Genomic DNA, 10,000 nt, shown 5'->3' on the forward strand with positions numbered 1-10,000 from the left:
TGCCTCAAATGGGCTGAAAAATTTATTACGGGGTCTCTGGACCAAACAAAAACGATCTGTCGAGTCAGAATTCCGAAAATCGAAAATTCCCGAAATTTCTGTACTTAAGAGCGGGGCGCCCACTATCGACAAAAGTGTGCCAAAACCCACAAACGTTGTGTTACGCGCGCTAAGATAAATACAAGCCTGATTGCTGAAATGTATTCTATTTGAATAAGGTAAGTATCAACACCAAGGAAGCAATTCCTTTATTATAAACTCATACTCTGACATTGCGCTAATATTGCTCGTGAATTGTTATTTAGTTTAAAATATAATTTATATTACTTTTATTTTATTTTACTATTTTATATTTTTATTAAAAAAATTTCTTGTTTAGTTTCTAAGCAACCACAGTTACGTTTATATGTTTAGTTCTATTGTATTCTATATTTATCGATAATTTAATAAATGTTTTAAAAGACTATTCTGGTTTTCCACGCTCTCTTCAAAAATGTGAGTTCTTTTAATTCTTCCACTTAATTATTCATTTTAAAGTAAACAACTAGTTATACTATCAACTAGTTATATTATTACATTATAATGTATGTGTATTATATACTATCATTTTATAACATAAACATAGTTGAGTTATTAAATTAAACGTCAAATATTTTATTACCTAAAATTAAGTTAATCGTAAAATCTGATGTAGTATGAGATATTCCTTAGAAACTAACTATAAATATTCTTGAAGTAAAACAATACCATCTATAAATAGAACAATGAGAAATAGTAAAACAAACTAAACACAACATGTTTATTTTAACAATATTTTTTATTTAGTTTAATCTAATCTAGTTTACTTAATAAACTTTACTTCTAATTATCATAGTATTTAATATAGAATATAGTTAACAATCTTTTAAACAAAGTCTTAAATAAAGTTACAGGGAGTAATTGTAATTAAAACACCAAAAAAAAAAGGTATTAATTAAAAAAATACTTACATCAAGTTAAAATTTTATAAGGATTAATTTTAAAATATCAAATCGATTGTAAATCAAGTGCAAATAGGTTTTTTAAACAAACCGAAGGGTTTATAAAGGCTTGTAAACGGTTTCAGACGCCTACGACCATACCACACTGAGCACACCCCATCTCGTCCGATCTGGGAAGTTAAGCAGTGTCGGGCGTGGTTAGTACTTAGATGGGTGACCGCTTGGGAATACCACGTGCCGTAGGCTTTTGCTTTTTGAATTCATCTTTTTTGTACTATTTTTCTTTCTGACCTATTTATACTTATTACTCGTTTATTTACATTTTTTTAACGCTTAAAAGAAAAGTAACTTCTAGTTATTAGCAAATAAAAACGTAAGCCAATCAGATAACGTTATTTGCTGTTTAAACCAATTAGAGCGCTAAAAAAGTGGTTTGACCAGTTTGAGATATCGAAAAAATAATTGCACCATCTTGTAGAGTACAATTTTCTGAGTTAAAATTAATACAATTAGTCTTTTATACTAAAACTTAAAAGTTTTTTTGTCCACAAACAAATCACTTGAAAAATCAAACGAAAATAAATTTTGCACTTTTGTATTGTGAGTCATAATAAGTTATTTACTGTTACCAACAGATACTAGCAAAAGCTTCTTAAAGTTTTGTATTAACTTAATGTATTTGTAATAAATTTTACTTAATAGAAACTATTGAATTACGTTTACTTAGTTTACTTTTGTATGTGTATTAAATATATAGCAATTTTGTTTGAACTTAAATAAGGACTATTAAACTATTAAAAGAAAACTATCAAAGTTTACTAACTCAAAAGCTAAATCTTAGTTTTATTGTTATAAACATTTATGTTGTAATTTACTAATAACTAAATGAGTTTATTTCAAACAAAAAGAATTAAATAATGTTATGTTATGTCAAGCCTCCTATATGAGGTATATAGGTATATAAGGTATACAAGCTTATGTTTGAAAGTTATAATAATAAAAATAAAAATAAATATTTAGTTGGTAAAATTTGTATGTTTTAATATGCTTTGAAATTAGAGTTAGTATAGAAGTTTTTTTTTAAGTATAATAAATATAAATATTTAGTTACTAACAATAAACTAAAATACCAATTTTGTAGTTATTACAAAAAAAAAAACAAAAATATTATACAAAAGTTTCATAATTATAAGCTTTGAATAACTTTACTTCTATAACTATATTCATGTTTGCATATTTAAATTATAAAAAGTTAGTGTTTTGTGTATTGACTTTATGATTATTTTATTTTAGTAACTGTTAGTTTTATACTTTAATAAAAGAAATATGGTTAACAAGTAAGTTAAAAATGAAAGAAGCATAAAAAAACACACTATTTAACTGCTTATTCAATAGTTTGATTATTTAATTATTTTTCTGTTATATAGTTTAATCGTATTGTATAAAAAATACAGAGGTTTAAAGTAAGTTTGAATAAAAATAAAACAAAACATATAAAAAACAGTTCAAATACATAGTTTTTTTTTTTAATGTTCGCGATGGAGAAAACAATGGAGAAAATTTAATTCTTTAATAATAAGTAGTAATTTAAAAAAAAAATAATACAAATAAAGTTATACAATATATATACAATAGTTTGTCAAACTAGGCAAAAAAGAGTAGGCCACCACTACAATCCAATGTTCCAACTGGAAATTCAATGAGATCGTTACTGTACTTGTGATGAACGTTGATAATCCCAAAGATTGTAAGTCGAAGGCCTTACCCAACCTAACCAGCGCACTGGTTTTCTTACAACTGAATTAATCAACATTTAATATTGAATATAATCATTATTGATAGATAGAGGAATGTTGACAATCAACAACAGATTGTAAGTCAAAGGCATTACTCGACCAAAGTACCCACAACCTAGATTGAACAACATTTATTAGATAGATTTGTTTATTGATAGATAGAGAAATATTGACACTCCACAACAGATTGTAAGTCAAAGGCATTACTCGACCCAAGTACCCACAACCTAGATTGAACAACATTTGTTAGATAGATTTGTTAAATAGATAGATAGTACAGTATAATCTCAAAGAATTTGAAGTTGAACATTGAACAATAGTGGCCACCATTTCAGGCCTGCTGGCAGCTAGATTACAGCCCCCGGCTACGCAGACCTGCAATATTGATGAAAAAAAACAGTATATATATTTCCGAATCTGACTTTGAGTACTTTTTATATATTATTAACAAAGTTTTTTAGGGGTAATATCTGTTTAGTTCTTTAATATATCTTTAAAATAAAACACTAAATTAATAACATAATAATAATAATATTTTGTTTTTAATTCGTTAATAAAGTTATTTAATAATATTATATATTAAATGTATATAATAAGTTTAAGTAATAAAATAAATATAATATAACAAATATATTGTATAATAATAATTTTAAAATTAGTAAAAAATAAATAAACATAGTTGAGTTATCAAATTAAACAAACTAGAACGTCAAGTATTTAATTACTAAAATTAATTTAATTTAAATTCAAATTGACACTGTAATTGACATGTAATTGTAATTGACAAAATTATAAAAATCAACCTATTTATATAGCAAAATATTTCTTTATCTTTGTCGTGGCGTTGGGTCTTTGGTCTTGACAGCTAACTCATAAGCGGAAGGTTGTGAGATCGAGTCCCGCTAGTCGTCACGCAAGACATATACTTGAGAGCCGGAGTTAAATTTCTTTGTCATTTGAATTTGAACGCCTGCTAGACAGGCAATTTTTTTGTTATTTAGTGATTTATTAAAGCAGTTTTGCGTTTTACGTTTTTAGCAGACATGCAGTTTCCACTATGACATTGTTTACGTTAATTAATTGTCTCTCAAAATATATTTATATTATATCACATTAAATGAAAAAATAAGTTAACTATCTTATATTAATTTAAATAACGTTTATATAACCTTTTACTAAATTTTTATAAGTTTAATATTCTTATCAATTATTTTATATATTACTTTTTTAAGGTGTTTAAAACTTTTAGAAGCTGTATGTAATGTCTTTTAGTTTAATAGTTCTGTTAAACTATAAAAAAATATAAACATGGTTGAGTTATCAAATTAAACAAAATAGAACGTCAAGTATATAATTACTAAAATTAATTTAATTAAAAAAAAATCTCAGGTAATCTAAAATGTCAGGAATTATTTAAAAATAAATATAAATTTAAAACTTATTATATTGAAAAGATTGATGAATAATACTCTTGAATGTATGCAATGTTTGTATTTGTAATGCAATAACATAAATGGATAGATCAATGACAAATTGTAAACATATTGTATTATTTTATTTTACGATTTTATTTATTTAATTCAATAATTCAATAAACTTTACTTCTACTTGTCCTGGTCTTAGGTAATTTATAGATAACAATTATTTAAACAAACACTTTTGTACAGTTACAATACAGTTTTAGTACAGTTTGGGAGTAACTGTTGATAAAAAAAAACAAAAAAAAAGGTTAATTCAGGTTAAAATTTTATAAGGAATAATTTTAAAATATCAAATTGATTGTAAATCAAGTGCAAATAGGTTTTTTAAACAAACCGAAGGGTTTATAAAGGCTTGTAAACGCTTTCAAACGCCTACGACCATACCACACTGAGCACCCCCATCTCGTCCGATCTGGGAAGTTAAGCAGTGTCGGGCGTGGTTAGTACTTAGATGGGTGACCGCTTGGGAATACCACGTGCCGTAGGCTTTTGCTTTTTGAATTCATCTTTTTGTACTATTTTTCTTTCTGACCTATTTATACATATTACTCGTTTATTTACATTTCTTTAACGCTTAAAAGAAAAGTAAATTCTAGTTATTAGCAAATAAAAACGTAAGCCAATCAGATAACGTTATTTGCTGTTTAAACCAATTAGAGCGCTAAAAAAGTGGTTTGACCAGTTTGAGATATCGAAAAAATAATGGCACCATCTTGTAGAGTACAATTTTCTGAGTTAAAATTAATACAATTAGTCTTTTATACTAAAACTTAAAAGTTTTTTTGTCCACAAACAAATCACTTGAAAAATCAAACGAAAATAAATTTTGCACTTTTGTATTGTGAGTCATAATAAGTTATTTACTGTTACCAACAGATACTAGCAAAAGCTTTTTAAAGTTTTGTATTAACTTAATGTATTTGTACTTAGTTTAAATTAATAGAGTTTATTTGGTTTACTTTATTATGTGTATTGAATGTGATACAACTAAAACAAAACAAACAAGGAGAGTACTTGAATAGAACCAACACAATTTACAGACCAGTTGTGTACTAAACTTAAAGCAATTCTGAATAGTGAATATGCAGTTATTATTATAAGTTCAAAGTTCACTTTAACTTAATTTAATGTATTTTGTAAATTGGTTTTATTTAATAGATAGTAGTGAATTACTTTATTTAATTTACTTTAGTATGTGTTATATAACTTTATTTAAACAAGAAGCAAAACGGGATTATACTTTCAATAAACTACACAATTTACAGACCAGTTGTGTACTAAATTTAAAGCAATTCTGAATAGTGAATATGCAGTTATTATTATAAGTTCAAAGTTCATTTTTATTTATTTTAATGTATTTTGTAAATTGGTTTTATATAATAGATAGTAGTGAATTACTTTATTTAATTTACTTTAGTATGTGTTGTATAACTTTATTTAAACCAGAAGCAAAACGGGATTATACTTTCAATAAACTACACAATTTACAGACCAGTTGTGTACTAAATAAAAAGCTATTGTGAATAGTGAATATGCAATTGTTATTATAAGTTTATAAGTTCACAGTTTACAAAAGCTTAACAATTTAGTTATTATTTTGTTCATATTTGCATATCTAATTTATGAAAAGTTAGTGTTATGTGTATTGGCTTTTTAATTTCTTTATTTGTAGAACTGCTAGTTTTATATTCTAAAGAAACATGTTTAAATAAATATGTTTAACAAGTAACTTAAAAATGGAAGAAATATATTGTATATATTGAACTATTTATATTTATTCTAGCTATTTGCTTAGTGTATTTATTAATGTGATTATTTTATTTTGTTGTTTGTCTTATAGTTTAATCGTATTGTGTTGAAATATATATAACAAATACAGAGGTTTAAAGTAAGTTTAAATGAAAATAAAATAAGACATATAGTTGAAATTATAAAATTATAAGTTTAAAAAAATAGTTTTTTTTTTTTTTTCTTTGTTTGTTTGATTGTTTGTTTATTATATAATCGCGACGTTTCATTTTATTACTTTTAAGCATACTAAATATAATAATAGGTATAGTTATAGGAAAAATTCTATTAGTTTCTAATGTAATAAAAAAGTTTATTTCCACAAATAAATAAATACCTGAAAAATCAAATGAAAAATAAATTTCGCACTCTTGTATTGTGAGTCATAATAGGTTATTTACTGTTACCAACAGATACTAGCGAAGGCTTTTTAAAGTTCTATGTTAATTCAATGTATTTGTACTTAGTTTTATTAAAATGACAGTATTTTTAGTTAAGTATGTTTATTTAACGTTGTGTAACTCAAGTAAAACCAGAAGCAAATAAGGAGACTACTTTCAATAAACTACACAAATTAAAAATATATTATTATTTATAAATCAATCGTGTTGTGTTTCAAAATACATTTTTCAAATAATGTTTTACAAGTATTTATCAGTTATTTAGTTTTCTTTTTATAGTTTAGCTGTATTGTTTTATTTATTTGTTATTATTTTTATTTAATTGTTTGCTTATTATATTTATCGCCATGTGCTTAAAAAATAAAACAACTATAAAGGTTTAAAAAGTAAGTTTAAATAAAAATAAAATGAAACATATAAAATAAGTTTATGATTTTTTTATTATTATTATTTTTATTTAATTGTTTGCTTATTATATTTATCGCGATGTGCTTAAAAGAATAGAACAAATACAAAGGTTTAAATTGTAAGTTTTAAATAAAATAAAATGTAACATATAAAATAAGCTTATGTTTGATTTTTTTATTTTATTTTTATTTATTTTTATTTAATTGTTTGTTTATTATATTTATCGCGATCTGCTTAAAAAAATAAAACGAGTATTAAGGTTTGAAAAGGTTATTAAATAAAAATAAAATGAAACATATAAAATAAGCTTATGTTTTTATTTTTATTTTTTTTTTTATTATTATTTTTATTCAATTGTTTGTTTATTATATTTATCGCAATGTGCTTAAAACGATAAAACAAATATAAAGATTTAAAAAGTAAGTTTAAATAAAAAATAATACAAATAAAGCTTATTTATAATAAACAAACATATTTAAAACATTATAAAAAGTAGTTTATATATATTATTTTTTATTTATTTCTTTTAAACATATTAAATAAAGTATAAAAAAAGTATTAAAACATTTAAACGTAGCATAAATAAGCTTAAAATATTAAAAAAATTGAAAAGAAACAAAGAAATTTAAAAAAAATCGGGAAAAATCGGCAAAAAAGTTCAACAACAACATTTGAGCATCATACGCGTATGCATTACTTTACACTAGTGAGAGAGACGTGTTTGTGCGTTCGGTCGACTTGGCGAGAAAGCGGGCTTAAAGCATTACTGTTTAGCACCCGAGGCGCGGCTATTGCAGCGGCGGCGAACGTGCTATGTAAACGCATCGGAGCAGCGTATGAAAAACTACAAGCGTCCAGCGGCGGTAGGCTTATAGCTTTGCGAAGTCGTCGAGACGAGTAGCCGACGCAGGCACGGCTCGAGGCGGGTAACTGCAGCAGACAGATGGCGTGTTGCTGCTGACGAGTTAACCGGCAGAAGGCAAACGGTTGGTCGGGAGAAAGAACAGTCAGTTGTATAGCTGCATGCTGCAGTCGACGCGGGCTGGCGCTTTAAACAGCAAAAGGCCGGCGCCGACTTTCAGTAACGTTCGCAAGGCTTTTAAGCCGAGTGATAGAAAAGGTCTGTATTTATACAGTAAAAACGCTCAGTCGAGCAACGGGTTTAAACGCCCTCGGATAGTTATCTGGTTGATCCTGCCAGTAGTCATATGCTTGTCTCAAAGATTAAGCCATGCAAGTGTAAGTACGAGCTCACGTACAGTGAAACTGCGAATGGCTCATTAAATCAGTTATGGTTCATTTGATTGTACGCTTTTACATGGATAACTGTGGCAATTCTAGAGCTAATACATGCGTAAAGCGCCGAACTGACGTGAGGCGCGCATTTATCAGACCAAAACTAACCGGCTTTCGGGTCGTTACAATGGTGACTCTGGATAAGCTTGCGGATCGCACGGCCTAGTGCTGGCGACATCTCATTAAAGCAACTGCCCTATCAACTATCGTCGGTACGGTATCGGCCTACCGAGGTTGTAACGGGTGACGGAGAATCAGGGTTCGATTCCGGAGAGGGAGCCTGAGAAACGGCTACCACATCCAAGGAAGGCAGCAGGCGCGCAAATTACCCATTCCCGGCTCGGGGAGGTAGTGACGAAAAATAACAATGCAGACCTCGTACGAGGTCCTGCAATTGGAATGAGTACACTTTAAACTTTTTAACGAGTATCCATTGGAGGGCAAGTCTGGTGCCAGCAGCCGCGGTAATTCCAGCTCCAAAAGTGTATATTTAAGTTGTTGCGGTTGAAAAGCTCGTAGTTGGATATAGGGACGGCGAGGTTGGTCGGTCGAAAGGCTAGCACTGGCCTCGTTGTTCTTGTTGGTCGGTGCCTTCGCGGTGCTCTTAACTGAGTGTTGCGGTGGTCCGGCAAGTTTACCTTGAAAAAATTAGAGTGTTCAAAGCAGGCTTTACGCTTGTATAATGTTGCATGGAATAATGGAATAGGACCTCGGTTCTATTTTGTTGGTTTTCGGAGCACGAGGTAATGATTAATAGGAACGGACGGGGGCATCCGTACTGTGCCGTTAGAGGTGAAATTCTTGGATCGGCGCAAGACGAACGACTGCGAAAGCATTTGCCAAGAATGTTTTCTTTAATCAAGAGCGAAAGTCAGAGGTTCGAAGACGATCAGATACCGTCCTAGTTCTGACCTTAAACGATGCCGACTAGCGATCGGGCAGTGTCGAACTTAAGAACTGTCCGGCAGCTTCCGGGAAACCAAAGTCTTTGGGTTCCGGGGGAAGTATGGTTGCAAAGCTGAAACTTAAAGGAATTGACGGAAGGGCACCACCAGGAGTGGAGCCTGCGGCTTAATTTGACTCAACACGGGAAATCTCACCCGGCCCGGACACAGCGAGGATTGACAGATTGAGAGCTCTTTCTTGATTCTGTGGGTGGTGGTGCATGGCCGTTCTTAGTTGGTGGAGCGATTTGTCTGGTTAATTCCGATAACGAACGAGACTCTTACTTGCTAAATAGCTGCTCGACCCATTGGGTCGGAGACAACTTCTTAGAGGGACTAGTGGCGTTTAGCCACACGAGATTGAGCAATAACAGGTCTGTGATGCCCTTAGATGTTCGGGGCCGCACGCGCGCTACACTGACCGGATCATCGTGTGTTCCCTAGGCCGAAAGGTCCGGGTAATCCGTTGAACCCCGGTCGTGCTAGGGATAGGGACTTGCAATTGTTTCCCTTGAACGAGGAATTCCCAGTAAGCGCGAGTCATTAGCTTGCGTTGATTACGTCCCTGCCCTTTGTACACACCGCCCGTCGCTACTACCGATTGAATGGTTTAGTGAGGTCCTCCGATTGAGCCTGGTACGTGCGGCAACGCACTCGCCGGTGTTCGAAAAGACGATCGAACTTGATCATTTAGAGGAAGTAAAAGTCGTAACAAGGTTTCCGTAGGTGAACCTGCGGAAGGATCATTAACGAATCGAAATTTGATTTCAAGCGACGTCTCTTCTTCGAAGGGACCGAGCCCTGTAACTGTTATAGTTCGGTCGCGTTGCTTCCTGACAGCGGGAGTAATAATTCAGCACGCAAGTGCTGGCGCGGCCGCTTCTTTTTGAACACGATTTTTTGGTT

At 30.4% G+C, this 10,000-nt stretch overlaps 3 non-coding genes across 3 annotated transcripts; all 3 read left to right on the top strand.

Moving 5' to 3' along the window:
* The first annotated feature begins 1,107 nt into the window (after nt 1-1,107).
* LOC145848405 (5S ribosomal RNA) lies at nt 1,108-1,226 on the top strand. The gene has a single exon (XR_014371936.1). It is a non-coding gene; the product is annotated as a 5S ribosomal RNA (ribosomal RNA).
* A 3,401-nt stretch (nt 1,227-4,627) lies between these two features.
* Nucleotides 4,628-4,745, top strand: LOC145848418 (5S ribosomal RNA). Its single transcript, XR_014371948.1, has one exon. It is a non-coding gene; the product is annotated as a 5S ribosomal RNA (ribosomal RNA).
* A 3,290-nt stretch (nt 4,746-8,035) lies between these two features.
* LOC145848411 (small subunit ribosomal RNA) lies at nt 8,036-9,843 on the top strand. The gene has a single exon (XR_014371942.1). It is a non-coding gene; the product is annotated as a small subunit ribosomal RNA (ribosomal RNA).
* Nucleotides 9,844-10,000: the final 157 nt, after the last annotated feature.

This window comes from Thalia democratica, unplaced genomic scaffold (genome assembly GCF_965202585.1).
Source record: "Thalia democratica unplaced genomic scaffold, ktThaDemo2.hap1.1 HAP1_SCAFFOLD_1398, whole genome shotgun sequence".
Lineage (NCBI taxonomy): Eukaryota > Metazoa > Chordata > Thaliacea > Salpida > Salpidae > Thalia > Thalia democratica.